The sequence below is a fragment of the Rhinolophus sinicus genome, chromosome 14 (genome assembly GCF_057876585.1).
Source record: "Rhinolophus sinicus isolate RSI-liver-muscle chromosome 14, RSI-T2T, whole genome shotgun sequence".
Taxonomy (NCBI): domain Eukaryota; kingdom Metazoa; phylum Chordata; class Mammalia; order Chiroptera; family Rhinolophidae; genus Rhinolophus; species Rhinolophus sinicus.
This window is the reverse complement of record NC_142514.1, coordinates 112354965-112375012: the sequence shown is the minus strand read 5'-3', so window position 1 is coordinate 112375012 and position 20048 is coordinate 112354965. Positions and strand designations below refer to the sequence as shown.

At 36.1% G+C, this 20048-nt stretch overlaps 1 pseudogene; it reads right to left on the bottom strand.

Moving 5' to 3' along the window:
* LOC109438698 (thyroid receptor-interacting protein 11-like) overlaps positions 1-20048 on the bottom strand; it is a 76988-nt pseudogene that overhangs the window by 32627 nt on the left and 24313 nt on the right.

Genomic DNA, 20048 nt, shown 5'->3' with positions numbered 1-20048 from the left:
TCCATCTCTTCTTTGGTTCAGGGAACTAGGCTTGCTGGTATAGAAATTACTTAGAAGCCAGCATATGTATATATACATTAACTCACATGGTTTACCCCCAATAAAACAATCCTTTAACAGAAAACTTAAAAACCAAAAAAATTAAATATATATTATATATGTATATATTATGTATTATATATACATATATACTATATATACATATATGTATATATAGTATATATGGTCACGGGATGTAAAGTACCGCATAGGGAATAGAGTCAATGGAACTGTAATAGCTACATACGATGTGAGCGAGGTAGTGGACTTGGGGAGGGTTCTCACTTTGTGAGGGGTGTAAATGTCTAATCATTATGTTGTTTTGTATACTTGAAAAAAATTTAAAAAAAAAAAGAAAAAAGGTTTTCATTCTCTTCAGAAACTTAATTACAAAGAACAGATTTTCACCACTGCTTCCTTGCAGGAAACATTTCCAGAGCTACTCATTAATGGGAAGAAATGGAAAAGACAGTTTTAGATTTTCCTTTTTCCATTTTCCTGGCTGGACTCTGCATTTTGGTGAGCTAAGAAAAGTATCTAAGACAACTGAGACCATGGCTCAGGAACTGAGAGGCAAATTCTGGGGTACATAACCTGCAAAATACAATTCATATCACGGGTTCTAATATACTAATTGAGATACTCCAATTTGACTGATTTAGATGGATGTTTGAACTCTTATTTTAAAATTCTTATTTAAAAAGGAAGCACAATCTGTAAAATCTTGGTGAATTGTTGGAATTTGAACAGTATTAAAGGCAGTGTCTAGAATTATAACAGGAAACACTTGTTCAGAAATTCAACCACTCCACAGGGCCAAGGATTCCTAGACTAAGGAACTCTCTGCCAAACCCATGGAGTTTACATCTCTCACCTCAGAAATGGATAGTCTGAGTTGAAGGAGATGCTTACTAACTTCAAGTTAGATTACAAATATTTTTTGGTATATTTTTTTTATTAGTTTCAGGCGCACAAAACAATGTAATAGTTAGACATTTATCATTTATATCCCTCACATTGTGTCAACTGCCCTCCCCCATCCACTATCCCTCTGACATCGCACACAGCCATTACATTTCTACTGTCTCTATTCCTAATGCTGTACTCTGCTTTTGTAACTATATACATAAATACATACATACATATATATATATATATATATATATATATACACACATATATATATATACATATACACATATACATACATACATATATATATATACACATATATTATATATGTATATATAAACTTGTAGTTGACATTCATTATTGTTCAGCTTCAGCTTCAGGTGTACAGTGCAGTGACCAGGCATCCACATCTTCCCTGAGGTGGTCTCCCTAATAAGACATGTCCATTGGATACCCTACAAAATCTTTACATTATTGATTACATTCCCCCAAATTAACTTTCGTAACCCTGTGGCAATCTTGTGGTTAGTGACTGTGCTTTCTAATCCCCTCACCATCCCTCTTATCCCCACCCGCTTCCCATCTAGCAACCCTCACTTTTTCCTCTATGTCTCTGAAACTGTTTCTGATTAGTTCATTCATTTATTCTTTTCTTTAGATTCCACATATAAGTGAAATCATATGGTATTTGTCTTTCCCTGACTGACTTATTTCACTTAACATAATGTTCTCTAGGTCCATCCATATTGTTGCAAATGGTTTAAGATTTCTTTCTTCTTTATGGCTACATAATACTCCATTGTATAAATGTACCACAGTTTCTTAATCCAGTCATCTACCGATGGGCATTTCGGTTGTTTCCATGTCTTGGCTATTGTGTATAGTGCTGCAATAAACATAGGGGTACATAAATTTTTTTGAATTAGAGTTTTGGATTTCTCCGGATAGATACCTAGGAGTGGAATTGCTGGATAATAAGGTAGTTCCATTTTCAGATTTTTGAGATACCTCTGTACTGTTTTCCATAGTGGCTGCACCAATCTGCAATCCCACTAACAGTGCACAAGGGTTCCCTTTTCTCCACATCCCTACCAGCACTTGTTGTTTGTTGATTTATTGATGATAGCCATTTTGACTGGGGTGAGGTGATATCTCATTGTGGTTTTCATCTGCATTTCTCTGATGGTTAGTGAGGTTGAGGATTTTTTCATATGTCTGCCATCTGTATGTCCTTTTTAGAAAAATGTCTCTTCATGTCCTCTGCCCATTTTTTAATTGGATTGTTTGTTTGTTTGGAGTCAAGTTGAGTGAGTTTTTTTATAAATTTGGGATATTAACCCCTTATCGGATATATCATTGGCACATATTATTTCCTATTCAGTAGGATCCCTTTTTGTTTTATTGATGGTTTCCTTTGCTGTGAAAAAACATTTTAGTTTGATGTAATCCCACATGTTTATTTTTTCTCTTACTTCCCTTGCCTGAGGGGATATATCAGTAAAAATTTTACTCCGGGTTATGTCTGTAAAGTTTCTTCCCATATTTTCTTCTAGGAATTTTATGGTTTCAGATCTTACATTTAAGTCTTTCAGCCATTGTGAATTTATTTTTGTATATGGTGTAAGGGAGTGGTCCAGGTTCAGTTTTCTGCATGTGTCTGTCCAGGTTTTCCAGCACCATTTATTGAATAAACTGTCTTTACCCCCACTGTAAATTCTTGCTTCCATTGTTGTAGATTAAATAATCATATAGATAGGGATTTATTTCTGTGATCTCTATTCTGTTCCATTGATCTATGTATCTGTTTTTATGCTAGTTCCATGCTGTTTTGATTACTGTAACCTTGTAGTATAATTTGATGTCAGGTAACATTATACCTCCCACTTTCTTCTTATTTCTCAAGATTGCCAAGGCTATCCGGGGTCTTTTATGGTTCCATATAAATGTTAGGATTATATGTTCTGTTTCTGCGAAAAATGTCCTTGGTAGTTTGATAGGAATTGAGTTGAATATATATATTGCCTTAGGCAGTATGGACATTTTAACTATATTAATTCTTCCTATCCATGAACATGATATGTGTTTCCATCTATTTGTATCTTCTTTAATTTCTTTCTTCAGTGCCTTATAATTTTCTGAGTACAGATCTTTCACTTCTTTGGTTAAATTTATTCCCAGTTATTTTATAGTCTTTGAAGCAATTGTAAATAGCATTTTTTTCTTAATTTCTCCTTCTGATATTTTATTATTGGTATATACAAATGCAACTGATTTCTGAATATTAATTTTGTATCCTGCTACTTTACTAAATTCATCTATCAGCTCTAATAGTTTCTTGGTGGAGTCTTTAGGGTTCTCCATATATAGTATCATGTCATCTGCATATAATGACAATTCTACTTCCTCCTTACCGATTTGGATGCCTTTTATTTCTTTTTCTTGTCTGATTGCTGTGGCTAGAACTTCCAGCACTATGTTGAATATAGAAGTGGAGAAAGTGGGCAACCTTGCCTTGTTCCTGATCTTAAGGGAAATGGTTTCAGCTTTTCCCCATTGAGTATGATGTTAGCTGTGGGTTTATCATATACGGCCTTTATTATGTTGAGATATGATCCCTCTATTCCCACTTTCTTAAGAGTTTTTGTCATAAATGCCTGCTGGATTTTGTCAAATGCTTTTTCTGCATCTATTGATATGATCATATGATTTTTATTTTTCATTTTGTTAATATGGTGTATCACATTGATTGATTTACGGATGTTGAACCACCCCTACATACCAGGAATGAATCCCACTTGATCATGGTGTATGATCTTTTTAATGTATTGCTGAATTCTGTTTGCTAATATTTTGTTGAGGATTTTGGCATCTACGTTCATTAGAGATATTGGCCTATAGTTTTCTTTTTTTGTAGTGTCTTTGTCTGATTTTGGGATCAGGGTGATAGTGCCTCATAAAAAGTGTTTGGGAGCCTTCACTCCTTCTGGATTTTTTTAAAGAGCTTGAGGAGAATAGGTGATAATTCTGTTTTGAATGTTTTGTAAAATTCACCTGTAAAGCCATCTGGTCCAGGGCTTTTGTTTGTTGGGAGATTGTTGATTACTGATTCAATTTCCCTGGTGGTAATCAGTTTATTCAGGTTTTCTGTTTCCTCTTGAATTAGCCTTGGAAGGTTGTATGCTTCTAGAAAAGTGTCCATTTCTTTCAGATTGTCAAATTTGTTGGCATATAGTTGCTCATAGTAATTTCTTTAAATTTTTTGTATTTCTGTGGTATCTGTTGTCACTTCTCCTCTTTCATTTCTGATTTTATTAATTTGGGTACTCTGTCTCTTTTTTAATGAATCTGGCTAAAGGTTTGTCAATTTTGTTTATCTTCTCTGAAAACCAACTCTTGGATTCATTGATCTTTTGTATTGTTTTTCTGGTTTCTATTTCATTTATTTCTGCTTTGATCTTTATTATCTCCTTCCTTGTACTCCCCTTGGGCTTCTTTTGCTGTTCTTTTTCCAGATCACTTAAGTGTGAAGATAAACTGTTGATTAGTGATTTTTCTTGTTTCTTTAGGTAGGCCTGCAATGCTATGAATTTCCCTCTTAGGACTTCTTTCGCTGCAGCCCATAGATGTGGGGTTGTCCTGCTTTCATTTTCGTTTGTCTCAAGATATTTTTTTATTTCTTTCTTGATCTCATGGTTGACCCATTCATTATTTAGTAACACGTTATTCAGCCTCCATGAATTGGTGGGTCTTCCAGTCTTTTTCCTGTAGTTTATTTCTAATTTTATAGCACTGTGGTCAGAGAAGACAATTGGTAGGATTTCAATTTTCTTAAATTTATCAAGACTTGTTTTGTGGACTAACATATGGTCTATCTTGGAAAATGTTCCATGTACGCTTGAGAAGAACGTGTATTCTGCAGCTTTGGGGTGAATTGCTCTGAAAATATCGATTAAATCCAAGTGGTCCAATGTGTCATTTAAGGCCATTGTTTCCATATTGATTTTCTGTCTAGAAGACCTGTCCCTTGTTGTCAGAGTGTGTTGAAGTCATCTACTATGATAGTGTTACTGTTGATCTCTGTCTTTATGTCAATCAATATCTGTTTTGTATATTTAGATGCTCCTATGTTGGGTGCATAGATGTTTACTAGGGTTATGTCCTCTTGTCGGATCGATCCCTTTATTATTATATAGTGCCCATCTATGTCTTTTCATATATTCTTCCTTTTAAAGTCTATTTTGTCAGATATAAGTATTGCAACTCCAGCTTTTCTCTCATTTCCATTTGTGTGAAATATCTTACTCCAACCCTTCACTTTTAGCTTGTGTGTGTCTTTTGATCTGAGGTGAGCCTCTTGCATACAGCATATACAAGAGTCTGCTTTCTTATCCACTCAGCCACCCTATGTCTTTTGATTGGAACATTTAATCCATTTACTTTTAAAGTGATTATTGATAGGTACATAGTTATTGCCATTTTTAAAATTTGTAGTTAGATTGTTTTCATCTTTCTTCTTTTTACAGAAGCCCTTTTAATATTTCCTGCAATGCTGGCTTGGTGGTCATAAACGCCGTTAGCTTATTCTTTTCTAGGAAGCTCTTTATCTCTCCTTCAATTTTAAATGATAGCCTTGCTGAATAAAGCAATCTAGGTTGTAGGCCTTTGTTTTCCATCACTTTGAGTATCTCCTGCCACTCCTCCTGGCCTTCAATGTTTCTGTTGAAAAGTCATTTGATAGTCTTATAGGAGTTCCCTTGTATGTAACCCTCTATCTTTCTCTTGCCGCTTTTAGGATTCTCTTTTTGTCTTTAACCTTTGCCATTTTAACTATAATGTGTCTTGGTGTGGACCTGTTTGGGTTTATCCTGGTTGGAACTCTCTGCACTTCCTGGGCTTGTATGTTGGTTTCCTTCACCAGGTTAGGGGAGTTTTCAGACATTATTATTTCAAATATGTTCTTGATCACTTGCTTCCTCTCTTCACCTTCTGGTATTCCTATGATGCGCATATTGTTGCGCTTGATGTTATCCCACAGGTCTCTTAAACCATCTTCATTGTTTTTTATTCTTTTTTCTTTTTGTTGATCCGTTTGGGTGATCTCTACTAACTTGTCTTCTAAGTCACTGATTCGACCCTCTGCTTCATCTAATCTGCTGGTAATTCCTTCAAGTGTGTTCTTTATTTCAATTATTGTATTCTTTAGTTCTAAGTGGTTCTTCTTTATGATGTCTCTATCCTTTTTTATGTCGTCACTAAGCTCCTTAAACATTCTTATCATCAGTGTTCTGAACTCTGTCTCTAATAGGTTGGTTACCTCTATTTCATTTGGTTCCAATTCTGGAGGTTTCTTCTGTTCTCTTATTTGGTACATCTTTCTTTGTTTCCCCATTCTGGCTGACTCTCTGTGTTTGCTTCAATGTATTGGGTAGATTCCCTAGGGTTCTTAGTTTTTGCTGGATTATCTTATGTAGTATGTGTCCTTTATATTTGACTTGCACCACTTCCTTCTTCTCCTCTGTGTGTGCTCCAAAGGTGACTCTTGTGTTGTGTATATTGTCCTGTTAAAGTTGATCTTTAATTGCTTTTAGCTTGTGAGTAGGCGGGATTGACTCCTAGGCTGACCAGTTGTGAGACTTGGCTGTTACAGCAGGATGTTCTGCTGCATGAGGGTTGACTGCTTAAATGAGGCTCTGCTCTATGGGCTCTTGTGCCTGTAGAGAATTCCCTCTGGGTGTGTCATTTGTAGGTCAAACCCGGTGTTACTCTGATTTGGTCTGGAGTTGGCCTCTGGGTGTGTTGAATCTTGTGCCTCTTGAGCTGGGCCCTGGTGTAGGGCAATTTCAGAACAAAGCAAATCACCAAGCACCACCACTACCACCACATCAACAACAACAAAGAAAAAACAAATACATTCAAAATACATTCACATGTAAAAACAACCAATAACCCACACTTAACACAGGCAAAAATATCAAAGATATAAAAACAAAACAAAACAAAAAAAGCAGCGCCAGTCTTGGCTTAAGCCCACCAAGTAATCTCCAGGCTGTCCTCTGCTGTACCAAAGAGTCCTGTGTGTATTGTGCAGGCAGAGCAGATCACCTGGTTCCCAGATTGACCTTGGGACTGCAGATTCAGATGAGTGGGGCTGAGGGGTCTGGATGGTAGTTTCTACAAAGTCAGTGGAGTTTCTGCTCTTGCCTGCACATGTACACACTGAGAGTAACACAACCAGCCCTGTGCCCAGTTATCCTGAGTGTTAGGGCACTTCTGTGTGTGTGTGTGTGTGTGTGTGTGGCAGGCGGGAGATTTCTGAGCTGCTGAAAGCCCAAAGCTGTGTCTGCCGCCTACTGCTGACCCCTGGTGTGTCTCCGCAGTTGTAATTGCCCTGTCCTAGGCAGGCCAGAAAGGGTGGGGGCTGGGGATGGAGGGGTTTTTCTCTCTCCCAGCCCAGCAGTGTCACTCTTCCCAGCCTCTTCCCTGGGTCAGAGCAGCATGCTGGGTGTTCCCAGATCCTGAGCCAGATCCAGATTACAGCTCCTCTGTAATCTGACACTACTCCTCAATTCAGCAACCAGGTTAAGTCTCTGGAAGGGCAGGGGTAGGATTGGGAGAGTGGGGGGAGGGGCCCAGGTATGGAGTTTAAGTCCTTTGTCTGACCTAAGGCCCAGTTGGAGGTCTCAGCTGAGGTTACTGCCTCAAATGCTGGATATGCTGCTCTCTAGGCAGGCGAGATCAGCTGTGGGACGCAGGGAAAGAGCCCACCTCCTGGCTTTTGTGGTCTCTGTTCCGTCCTGGGATCCCCTGCGTCTCTGTAGCCACAGATTCATGCCGCGTCTCCACTCCGCTCCCTTCCTTCTTCCCCTGCTCGGCCAATTTGCCCATCTTCAAGTAATCCTCCTACCAAGTCTCTTAGCTGTTCTATGTGATGAACAGAGAGTCCTTTGATGGGTTATAGATGTTCCGTTTGTGATAAGCTCCGGAGGAGAACTCAAGAAATCTGCCTCGCTGCCGCCATTCCTATGACGTCCCCCTCACAAATTTCATTCTGAAAGAAATGAAGACTGCTTTGTGACGGGGCTTTATTTCTCAAATCAAGAAACACATCCAAACACTAGACTCCGACCTCTTTCCACAGACCTACTCTTTTGAGTTATGCTGCATTTTCCTAATAGTAGCTGGATACAAGTTCCCTTATCAGATACATGACTTGCAAATATTTTCTCCCATTCTTTGGGTTGTCATTTCACTCTCTTAATGCTATCCTTTGAAGTAAAAAACTTCTTAATTTTGTGGAAGCCCAATTTATTTTTTCTTTTCTTGTTTGTGCTTTTAGTATCATAGGTAAGAAACCACTGCCTAACTCCACATCACAAAGATTTATTCCTATGTTTTGTTCTAAGAGTTTCACAGTTTTAACTCTAAAATATAGGTCTATGTTCCATTTTGAGTTAATTTTGGTACACGGTGTGAGGCAGGGATCCAACTTCGTTCTTGTGCATGTGCGATCCAGTTGTTCCAGTACCATGTGTTGAAAGAACTATTCTTTTAGCACTCTTGTTGAAAATCTGTGGACTATAAATGTATGGTTTATTTCTGGACTTTCAATTCCCACTGCAAGACTTCTGTGAATAATTTTTCTTCTAGCTGGAAAGCTCTTTTCCATTGACACTATCTATTAACTCCTATTCATCCATCACATCTCCATTCCAAGGTCATTTCCTCAAAGAAGTTTTTTTGAAACTTAAAGATTAGGCCAGCTCCATCTGCTGTATGTTTTCATTCTGTCTTGCACACTGCCTAAAATTCTGACTTACAGTATTAAACATATATATAAAATGTCCACTTTAACTATTTGTAATGGCTTATGTTTTTTCTAAATTGCAAAAATCTGAGTTGCAAAATGTAATTCATATAATAGACTAACTCTACCAAAATAGATGGTTGCCATAACTATATTATAAAAGCGAGATTTGTTTTCGGAAAATCTACTACAAACATTTCCTTTCCTGTCTTTCCAATAAGGAATTTAAGCTTGGACATTAAAAAAAGAGATAGAGCGAGAAAGAGAACAAGACTATTATTCAAGACTGAGTCAGTAAAAGCCATTTTAGATTCTTTTTTTTTTATTATTATTAAATTTATTGAGGTGACAATTGTTAGTAAAATTACATAGATTTCAGGTGTACAACTCTGTATTACATCATCTATAAATCCCATTGTGTGTTCATCACCCAGAGTCAGTTCTCCTTCCATCACCATATATTCGATCCCCCTTACCCTCATCTCCCACCCCCCATTTCAGATTCTTAATGTGCAGGAATATACTATGAACAAATGTTGCTGTCTGGGCCTTTTCTACTACTACATTCTAAATGTAGACAGAATTCTCAATTATCAGAGGAAGAACAGCAAATAACTTAAATTAACCATTCTCAATTAACCATCCCACTCACGAACTAAAGTAAGAGCCAGAGTAAAGATGGGCACAGCCTTCTCTTTCATCCTCCTCTATTTTCCAAGGGTATAGAAAGGCAACAGAGTAAAAGAGGTGAAACTCACCCTACCTCTACCTTCCCGTTCTCTGAGATTTTCCTTCTCCTACCTTTCTTCTAACATTAATGATTTTTTATATTGTTTACATGCTAAAATGATAATATTCTAGATATATTGGGTTATGTAAATTATTAAATTAATTTCATCTGTATCTGTTAACTTTTTAATATGGCTACTAAAAAATTTTAAATTATACATGTGCCTTGCATTACGTTTTTATTGGATAGCACTGCTTTGGAAAATAGCCAGGACATAACCACTGTACTATACTGTTTCTTATTCAAAAAGCAAAATCAACACTTGTCTCATTAGGGAGACCACCTCAGGGATGATGTAGATGCCTGATCACTGCACTGTACACCTGAAGCTGAAGCAAAACAATAATGAATGTCAACTACAATTATATATAAGAAGCGGAGTACAGCATTAGGAATAGAGACAGTGGAAATGTAATGGCGATGTCAGAGGTTAGTAGATGGGGGAAGGGAGTTATCACTCTGTGAGGGATATAAATGATAAATGTCTAACTATTACATTGCTTTGTACACCTGAAACTAATTTAAAAAACTAAAAATAAAAAAGAATGGAAGAGACAAACTCCTCTAGAATTTCCAGACTGACAATTGTTTGCACCATAATTATCTTTTAAATGCAAGATGAGCTATGCATTGACTTGAGCATGGAATTAAACCAGGCATTCCAATCTTAAAAATAAATAAATAAATAAATAAATAAATAAATAAATAAAATAAAATAAAAAGCAAAATCAAAACTGAATGCTAAATAGACATCTTCAGAGTAAAAATTACAAAGCAGAGTTGATTCTGATAAAAATGATTTTAGTAAAATAAATTAGTAAAATATAACTTTGCTCTATGAAAAACTGATCAAGAAATCTGTCTTAATAAAGTTCAAGTCAAAAACATTTTCTTGATGAAAATTAACATGGGTAAAATTTCAATTAAAATCTTTGTGTTGTGAAAGGTAAGCTCAAAACATCCTTAAAGCAAAAATTACAGGGTGAAAGTTTCTGAAAATCTCTATCAGAATTCAAGTTAGTCCTGGGCTAATGTGATAGAGAACTGATAACTACATATCCTTGCAGGCAGACAGAAGATTACTTCAAATTTAAATACCAGTTTAAATGTATACTGATATTTGAGTCTAGAAAAGAACCCTCAGAATTTGGGGGAAGAGATTGGAAGGCTGGTATTAACTAGGGAAGGTTTAGAAAAGAAGAGAAAGTCAAATACTGACTTCAGATTTCCTTGCAAACTCTCTCTCCAGAAAACCTTTATTCTCCTCCCATCAGAAATTTTGAATATTTCTCCAGAAAAACTAATACTTATTCAAACCACAATTTGAAATCAGAACTGTATTTATATGGGCAGGCAAAATACAATTATTCAGAAATGGGTTTTCAGCCAAATGCAATATTCTTGTGAAACAATCTAATAAGTTCAAAAAAATTCTTTGAAAATTAAAAAAAGAAAAAAGGTGTGCAGGGGGGTGCACTTTAAGCAAAAAAGCAATTGAGATTTAGTCTAATTTAGGAAGAGTTAATCTGAATATATGACATCCTAAAACCTGCCATATATGCCTCTTCTCTGTAATGCCTAGAGATTGCACCATGGTCTCCATCACTTGTTTTAAAAATCAAAATTGAACATAAAATGTCATTGACTAAAACAAATCAACACATCATAATTTTACATTTTACTTGTGATTAGTAACACTGCACTATAATACTGTCTTCAGAGAACATCTTAAAATTAAGTCACACTCCTTACAAAGTCATTTGGCTATCTCATAACTAAGCTCCCTTGGACAAGATTCAAGTGAGGCTTAACCGTCACCTGACTGGACCGGGGGTTGGAGCAGGCGGTGGGTCAGGAGACCTGCATATGAATTATGGCCCTGTCACAAGACCTGGATGTGAATCATGGTTCCACCACTAGGGCCAGACTTGGTTGCCTATTTTGCAAAATAAACATGTTTATCACAAAGGATTTTTAGAGACTCTACTGAATGATTAAATGTGACTTTTCTAAACAGTGAAGTGCTATATAAAGCATTAGTATTCATTCATCTGATTTCTTAAAATACCATCTTTTGTCCAAGCCCTAACCAATATCAATAATATGTATCACTTTGGTTAACATCAATATTGATAATTTTTCCTCTATTTTGTCTTATTTGCCATCTTTACAAACCAAGGCAAAGGAGTCAATAGGAGGAAGAAAACAAAATGTGAGAAAGATGATTTCATTTATAGATATTTCAGTAAATAAACTGAGTCTAATGTCTTACTTGCACTGGCTACTTAAAAAGTAAATTTAAATCTGATACATTAAGTCTAATATAAGGAAATTTCACCTCATCATTTAAATATAATCAAAGCAAAAGCTAAAAATTAAATGGTCTTTTTATTACAAAATTTCAACTTACACAAAATCACTTTCGCTACAACACCAAATAATATTTTTAAAGGCATCTTGTATTTATTTACACTTGAAGTTAAGATATATTAGTCTCTGCTTTGTATTTTAATTCAGTTCTTTTCAACTATATAGGACACAGAATTTTAAGGTGTAGAATACATGGTGAATGCTTTCTTGTTCCATAATTATAATTATTGATTGCTAAGTGATATTCCACTTCCTAGCAATGAACTCACAGGAAAAGAATGTTATTAATACAGAATTTTATAAAAGAATTTTATAAAAGAATTTTATAAAAGAATTTTATTAATAACCTCATTAATTTGAATTTTACTGGATCAGAATCAGTGATTAAACTAAAATAGCAATGTTGAGGTCTACTGGATTATTTGTACAGTTAAATTATGTACAGTTAAATATGTGCATTTGAAAGATTTTATATAAATATTTTTTAACGTAACCAGATCAAATTTATTTTCCCTCTCCATATTCTCAATTCTTCAGTATGAATTCAGGTAATTTGCACTGCATTTTTCCATACCAAAACTGAAATTTTTTAAAAGACTGAATACTGTGAGTCAGGTTATATATTTAATGTTTAAAGTTTCACATAGCCCAGTCATACTCCCCAAAGAGGATGACCATTTTGTTGGTGAGAAGTAAAGTCATTACAATAATTTTGCCACTTGCTGAAAATCATCATTACTATAGAAAATATACTAAAGACAAAAGCCTTTTTTTTCTATACTGCAGACTGAACCTCAATTCATTTCTGAAAGCTCCCTGTTGCAAATCAACACAGAGTAAATCTGGCCCCCAAAATGTTTTGTTCAGTCCGCACAGGGTCTTTTTTTAGAAAAACTTAAATTAGGTATCACATTAAAAAATTAGAATGTTTCACATAAAAGTCGATATTTCCAGGGTCTTTTGAAAGATCTGAAGATCCAGCAACATTGGGCCCACATTCCTGCATGCCAGCAGTTGGGTGGAACTGAGAATTGGCTGCCCCCGATAAGAAACTACAACTCACTGCAGTCTCTACTCAATTCTATTTGCTCTTTTATATTATACTTTGGGCCCCAGTTTACAATTTGTGTTTGTGTTCCATACGTACAGTTTCATTTTTTCACTTCTGCCCACTCAGCACTCCACACCAAGACACACACACACACACACACACACACACCCTCCTGAGGTCATTACTAATTCACCCAATCTCCAGATATGGCACATAGTTTCACATGAATTCCTCCCTCAGTCTAGAATGCTCTTCCCCAATTCCCAGCCTGCTTAGCTGTACCTATCCATCACTCGAATGAGGTCAAATCTTTTCTACCCTTCCTTACCTCCATTACCCAGTAGAATGGATTGCTCCTTCCTTTCGAAACTTGTTGCATTAATGTGACTACATGTAGTCTTCCCCTTCATGCCTGACTGTAAACCTCCTGAAGGTAGGATCCTTGTCCCCTTATCTTTGTATCTCTAGTGCCTATTTTAATGCTTGGTACACAACAGAAAACAATGAATTTTTGATAAATAAATGGAAGAATGATTTTTCTCTGGAAAGGGAGACTATCCGGGAAGAACAATGCAGGACAAAAAGAATAAATGATTTATATTCTGAACTACTCATCCACATGAGGGAAAATACACAAAACATATTAATTAATTCAAAACATTCTCATCTCTACGTAATTTAATTTTTCCCTTATACTTAGAAGAATTACTAAAACACACTTGTAAAAATATAACCATTAAGTTGCAAAGGGCTTAATTATTTATCTGATATACAATTTTTTTCTTAACTAAAATTTTGGCATTGTGTTGTATACCCAGATGTTTATATCATCACAAATCATTTTTTTAACCATTTATGTCAATTCAGAAAACTGAACCTGATATCTTATATGTTTCCTCTAAAATCACCACTTACACCAAAAATATCTATGAAGAAATCCCTCAAAAGGTTTGGGTAACAAAGCATCTGGGAATGTATTTGGCCTGTGTTCAACAGGACATTATACGTTTTCTTGTATAAATCATGTCCTAGAAAACAGAATATCTTTATTTAAAATAAAAACTCTACCACCCAGCACCACAAAAGTAATTCCATGAAAAACATTTTAAACTTCTCTTATATTTGTAGTTTTAAAACATGCTTCTATTACAGGTTTACTAGGTCTCATTTTATACATTCTTCTAGATTCTCTTTAAAAAAAAATCTAAGGAAATTTTCCATTCTTAACTCATAGAAGACTTTTTTAAAAAGCAGTCACCAAATCTTCCTAAAAAAAAAATAAAATCAATTGTGGGGCCCTTTAAGATACAGTTATAAACTAGCAGACAGACCAAAAAGATTTTCCCAACCCTAGAATCTAAACTCGTACGGTTTATGAAAACTTATTTTTCTTTTTCTTTGTGCACCACAAAATTCACCACCCTTTTGAATAACAGTTATCAAAACAAAAACTATTTTGTACTTTCAATTTTATCCTATCATTTTCATTTAAGCAGGAATTTACCTCAAAGGATGATGGTAAAGAACAAGAAGTTTAAGAAGGAAAGTGACCAATCTGGCCATAAATATAGCAAGATAACACATCTTATAATGGTTCAGCTGTTGTCTAGGTTCCCATGTGTGTATTTTCTCATGAATGACAATTCCATAGAAATTATGAACACTGATCAACTCAGAATAGTTAATGAAAGACTCTGTCCTAGCTGTTTCATAGAGGGCTAGTGCCTTGAGTTTAAAAAATCAATAAAAATAGAGGATGGCATGTGAAATAAGTCTGTGGAACAATATAAAAAAAATAATACTTTTAGGTAAAATGTTGCAAGAATAATTTCTAAAAGGAAGGAAAACAGTCAGTCTTCTTCAGCCAACACTATCTATTGAAATATAGCATCTGCAATATCTTGGGGTTCCCTTTCATCATTACTTTCCCTTAATGGGTGGTGGGGGGAGAGAAAGAAGTTCTTACATTTTCAGGGTGAAATCCTTCTACTGGTTAAGGGCTTTGCTCAAGTTCCTTTCCTCCATGGAATGGCCCTGGTCCTTAATGGGATCCCTGGGGAATTAAATATGCACTAATGACCACTGTTGTTCACCACTGCCTTAAACTGGGAACCTATGGTGTATCAACACTGTTACTTCCCCCAAAAGGGGGATCCCATCTAGTATGTCACACAGCATCTAACATGAAGCCACGTAGATGGTTCGAATTAAGTACTTAATGCCTGATAAAGTGTCTTCATACTTTTCATTCAAAACCTATAAATACCCTGAACTCATAAGCACAGTTGCACATACATAGCACTAACAATTATGCACTGACAGAAATCATCAACCATTTACTGTTTCAATACACAATAGCTCCCTTTTCATGTCTGACCAGACTGAATCATCTCATCTCTGGTAGCAATGACATAGTCAAGTATTTCTAATAAAATGTCCCTTCTTAAAGTGAGTTTCCTAATATTGTTTAAATGTTGAAACTGCATATTAACTAATCATCAGTCTACAGATGCTTCGAAATGAAACAATACTTTGCTTCTAGATTCAAGTCTTTATGTACTTTCTTGTAACAAAAGCCAATCTGTACTTTTCAAAATTGTTTCTCCTGGCAAATGTTTTTGCTCTCTGGCCAAGTTGAGTGTTAAAAATAAAGTACAGTATTACAACATCAATAAACATTTAACGTACTTAATGATCTATGAAAGAAAATATACAATTATTCTTTTGAAACAACCAAGCCAATCAAAGTTTTATTTATATTATCAAATCAAGAGTGCAGCTTTGAGAAAATAAAATCACATCTTTGTTTAGAGATATGAAATCAATATCAAGCATTAGGTAATAAAAGAAAAAAAGATTGTTAAGAGGAACTGTAAATGGCAGAATAGTTTAAAGAACTATGTCTTTGCTCCCCTTCCTCTCTGTGCAACACCTCCTGCCTGTGCTTTCAAATACCAGTTGTATAAGCATAATTCAAGCTTTTGCTGTAGCTTATACTGAGTCCACAAAATGAGTGCAAAGTTCCGATACATTTATAATAAATACAATTTTTTACATAAATAGGGACCTAGGCCATCTAAGCCTTGTAATTTATAATCAAAATCTGAAAAAATTCTACTATTGCTGGGGGAGGGGAGGGAGACGTCAAATGGTACCTGAACAAGTACTAAGGAGTGCACGGACGCTGATACTATTTATCAACTACAATGAGTCATAGAATTTTTCTTCTTACCATCACCTACTGGGAATGACTCAGGTGGATGTCTAAAAGGGGATATGGCCTTAAATATTATACACACATACAGCATACATACAGCATGACATACAGCATTGAGTTATCACAGACCAATGAGTTGATCCAGAATACCGCCTTTTCACCTCCATTAGTTGAGCCCGACCCTAAGATATCAATCCTCTGGCTAATCCCCTGGGTGCCCAGTGTGTCTCCTCTGGGCTGTTCATATGTCTTCCAGCTAATGCTGTAGTTGCACTGGCTTTCAACCTAACTGGACTGTTTTCCCAATAAATACTGCCTCCAGCAAAGGGCAAATATTTTAACATTTAAGGTACAACACAGAGGATACTGTCCTGTCGTCAAAGAAGATGGAGATATACAGAACAAATATAAGTCAGACTATAAATAACCATTTTCCTGACAGGAAGAAATATAGTAACATGGAGAGAACGTGAGCTTTGGTCAAGGGTAAAAGATCAGAGTTCAAATCTCAATTTAAGTAAAGTAGAACTAATACCACCTACTTTACAGTTGCTTGTGAAGAATAAATAAATGAGAAGGCTAAATAATACTGTATATGTTATATAATATGTCCATGATACTCAATATATAATTGTTTCCTTGATGCTTATTTCCAGTCCCTCTACTAGATTTAGAGTTCCAAGGCCAGCCAAGTGTTACAAAGTAAACACAGGACTTTTAGTTGGGCAGTAATTTGCCTCAGAATCAAATTATCTTGAGGCAAACTACCTCACATGATCTACCCTACTTATTTTTGCATTCCTAAACATCTCTCATCTCCTGTCTCCTTCTGGGTTTAGGCTAACTTACTTTGGCTGTCCTTGGCATCCATGTTTCAGGGGTTCTTGCCTGCTTGCCTCCCTAACGTTCAAGCCATTGTTTCTGCTGTCTAATAGTATCTCTCTTCTGTGCCTTATTCTTCTGTTTTTGCCTATTTTTAATTTCTATTTCATTTTAGGTGGTACCTCTTAATTCCTTAATTACATGTCTTAGTGCTACAGAGCCAAACGCAGACAACTAAAGTTAGTGTATTTCTAGATTCAGTTATCATCTTTCTGATAACTTTAAATCGTTACCTACTAAATGCAGCCCTAGAATAGCTTCAACTTCCTAGGGACCCTTAAACCAGAGATGAAATGAGGACATGCCATCTTCGTCAGCTGTTAAATTCAACAGAGCACTTATGAACCACCTGATTATCTGAGGCCCAAGGGAATTGACAGGACTTACGAGAAACCTTACAAGCATTAAGTAATACATGATGAGTGGCCTGTATATAAAGCACCATCTACCATCTATAGTCATAAAAAGCTAGTTATACCCAGACATTCATTATACAAAAAGTTACTCCTTTACTTGACAACATTGCACTAACACATCAGAAGGCTTTAGGCAGGATGAACATGGACTGATTAAGGAGAAGTCATAATCATCAAAAATCAGGTCGGTCCAATCAATCCCCTTAATGGTCCACCGGTCTGACAGCCAACACAACTGGACTGCCTCAACACCAGGGAGAACTGATTGGACAGCCAGGGCCAACTTAGGACTCTGGTTTCACTAGGACCATATTCAAATTGAAGCAAATTGGTCATGGGAGATGGAGATGGAAGTCACCCACCAATGGAAATTGGTCTCATTCATCTGTACCAACGCATGGGGGAAGACTACATTGGATTTAACACAAGTGTTGTGGGGTAGGAGCAGGGGAGGAAAAGAAAAAAACCCTACTTTGTTTTTGAAGTTCTTCCATTTGGTCTTCCTTTAAATCTAACTGCTCTGTTAGTCTTGATGCTGAATCCAACACAGCATTTGCTTGATCCAGATGCTCCCGAGGAAGGAAAGTTCATTAAAAAGCAGCATACAAAAACTATTTCACAAACTTCAGGGCTGCAAGACATCTTAGAATCAATCAACCCTTTTCATTTCAGCTGATGAAGCTGTTCCTCTGTGACCCTGGGGGCGATCACACAACTAGCAAGTGTCAAAGACAGAATCCACACTTCACAACGCAATACTGTCTCCTTTAGAGGAACTAATCAGAAAAAGACAACATGGTGACAAAAAAAAAAAAGTGACAATAATAAGAGTATAAAAGCAAATACAAAAAGTTAAGAAATACAGCAACAAATGTTCTTTATAATTTTTGCAAGCCTGATTGGTATAAAGTCACGTTTCATTATTACTTTATTACTTTAATTTTTATTTCCCTAACTACTAGTGAATTTGAGCATTTTTTCTTTTCATGTTTACAGGACGAGTACACCTGCTCTTCTGAGAAAATCTCTTTGCATACCTTGCCTGTTTTTCTGTTGTGTTGTCGTTTGTCAGTTTATAAGAGTACCTTGCATAGTAGGTGTGAACCCTTTGTTATCAGTGCTACAATATTTACCAGATCTGCCATTTGTCTTTTGACCAAATATGTTCTGCCATGTAAAAGTGCTTAAATTGTATATAGTCAAACATGCCTATTTTGCTTTTTTTTTTTTTTTTTAAATTAAATTTTTGGGGTGACAATGGTTAGTCAAATTACATAGATTTCAGGTGTACAATTCTGTATTACATCATCTATAAATCCCATTGTATGTTCATCACCCAGAGTCAGTTCTTCCATCACCATATATTCGATCCCCCTTACCCTCACCTCCCCCCCCACCCCCCTTACCCTCTGGCAACCACTAAACTATTGTCCGTGTCTATGAGTTTCTGTTTCTCATTTGTTTGTCTTGTTCTTTTGTTGTTTTTGGTTTATATACCACATATCAGTGAAATCACATGGTTCTCTGCCTGACTTGTTTCGCTCAGCATTACTCTCTCAAGATCCATCCATGTTGTCACAAATGTTCCTATATCATCTTTTCTCACTGCCGAATAGTATTCCATTGTGTATATGTACCACAACTTCTTTATCCATTCATCTATCGAAGGACATTTTGGTTGTTTCCATGTCTTGGCCACCGTAAACAAAGCTGCAATGAACATTGGAGCACACGTGTCTTTATCTCTAAATGTTTTCAGATTTTTTGGGTAGATACCCAGGAGAGGGATTGCTGGGTCATACGGCAATTCTATTCGTAATTCTTTGAGGAACCTCCACACTGCCTTCCATAACGGCTGCACCAGTCTGCATTCCCACCAACAGTGTATGAGGGTTCCTTTTTCTCCACAACCTCTCCAACATTTGTTACTATTTGTCTTATTGATGATAGCCATTCTGACTGGGGTGAGGTGATATCTCATCGTGGTTTTTATTTGCATTTCTCTGATGATTAGTGATGTTGAGCATTTTTTCATATGTTTATTTGCCATTTGTATGTCTTCTTTGGAGAAATGTCTCTTCAAGTCCTCTGCCCATTTTTCAATTGGGTTGTTTGTTTTTTTGTTGTTGAGTTGCATGAGTTCCTTGTATATTCTGGATACTAGCCCCTTATCGGAGGCACTGTTAGCAAAAATCTTCTCCCATTCAGTTGGTGGCCTCTTTATTTTGTCAATGGTTTCTTTTGCTGTGCAGAAGCTTTTAAGTTTCATATAGTCCCATTCGTTTATTTTAGCTTTTACTTCCATTGCCTTTGGAGTCAAGTTCATAAAATGCTCTTTGAACCCAAGGTCCATAAGTTTAGTACCTATGTTTTCTTCTATGCAGTTTATTGTGTCAGGTCTTATGCTTAAGTCTTTGATCCATTTTGAATTAACTTTGGTACATGGTGACAAATAGCAGTCCAGTTTCATTCTTTTGCACGTGGCTATCCAATTCTCCCAGCACCATTTATTGAAGAGGCTGTCTTTGCTCCATTGTATGTTTTTAGCTTCTTTGTCAAAAATTATC